Source organism: Aplysia californica, unplaced genomic scaffold, assembly GCF_000002075.1.
Source record: "Aplysia californica isolate F4 #8 unplaced genomic scaffold, AplCal3.0 scaffold00301, whole genome shotgun sequence".
NCBI lineage: Eukaryota > Metazoa > Mollusca > Gastropoda > Aplysiida > Aplysiidae > Aplysia > Aplysia californica.
The window spans coordinates 694,472-695,635 of NW_004797571.1; the positions used below are offsets into that span (position 1 = coordinate 694,472).

The 1,164-nt window shown below is 39.8% G+C and overlaps 1 protein-coding gene across 1 annotated transcript in view; it reads left to right on the top strand.

Annotated features, from left to right (window-relative positions):
* The window catches only part of LOC101864467, a gene marked incomplete in the record, with an annotated part of 61,055 nt that overhangs the window by 35,759 nt on the left and 24,132 nt on the right, over positions 1-1,164 (top strand).

Consider the following 1,164-nt stretch of genomic DNA (forward strand, 5'->3'; position numbering starts at 1 on the left):
CCCCCGTCTTTGATCATCACTATGACCACACCCAGCCCTTTCCAGCTGTACTTTTACACAATTGCAACACTACCAAGGCGATCCTGGAAGTTGCGTACTAGGTCAAGTGGCTCGAAATGGGAGGCTGTACTTTTCTTTTACCGGCCACAACTCAAAACAGACACACAAATAGTGTTGATAGGGGCATTGAACTCATATATTTACTTTACTTTACACACATGCAAAATGGTTCTTGATTCCTTTTATTAGCTCTACTTTTCTGACTGTCATTACCTCCTCTTTCATGCCCTTCCTCTATGTGGGTTTCAGGCTTCACTGGAAACTTTTACTTCATTTCTTACCCTCGTGTTGTTTCTGTCTATCTATCTTACTTTTTTCTCAGCACAAAATGGCCATTATTGTGTCGATGTGCTTCTATTTCTGCTTCTCTTTCTGCAAACTCACCACTGTCTGACTGTTTGGGTAATTCAGTGCTGAGCAATTTATAACAAACTAAAATACTTTGAACTCTACTCCCTCAAACTTTATTCCACTCTCAATTTTTTCTTCCAAACTGTAGTAGCGGTATGAGAGGACACGACATTGGTTTTGGAAATGTGACACGATTCTAATGAAATGCCACATTAGAAAGGGTAAAAGATCAAGGGGAAGACCACGTGGAACCTGGAGAAGAGTCACAGTAATTGATGTACCGAAAAGTGGGAGGACATGGAATAATATGAAAAGGCTAGCCCAGGGTGGGCAATGGTGGAAAGTGTATGTTCATGGCTTATACCCTGACCCAGGGGGAGAAAGGCAATGGTGGAAAGTGTTTGTTCATGGCTTATACCCTGACCCAGGGGGAGAAAGGCAATGATGATGATGTCACATTAGAAATTAGTAATTTACATAGAGAAAGAAAAATGATAAGCCTACCTTTCTACTTATTATGTAACTCATTGATCTGCTGCAAAAGTACACGCAACAGTTGTATTCGTTGTATCAAACACTCTCTTTTAGAATTATAGTCACATTCTGACTTACCAGTTGCCCAGTTGTTCATCATTTTGGTTTCTAGTACAAAGTGCTCCAACGTTCAAATCACTGCATTAACTAATTATGCTGTCTTTATAAATCACAATCACTTTGAGTAAAAATTGAAGAAAAAAAAGGGAAGGGAAGAGG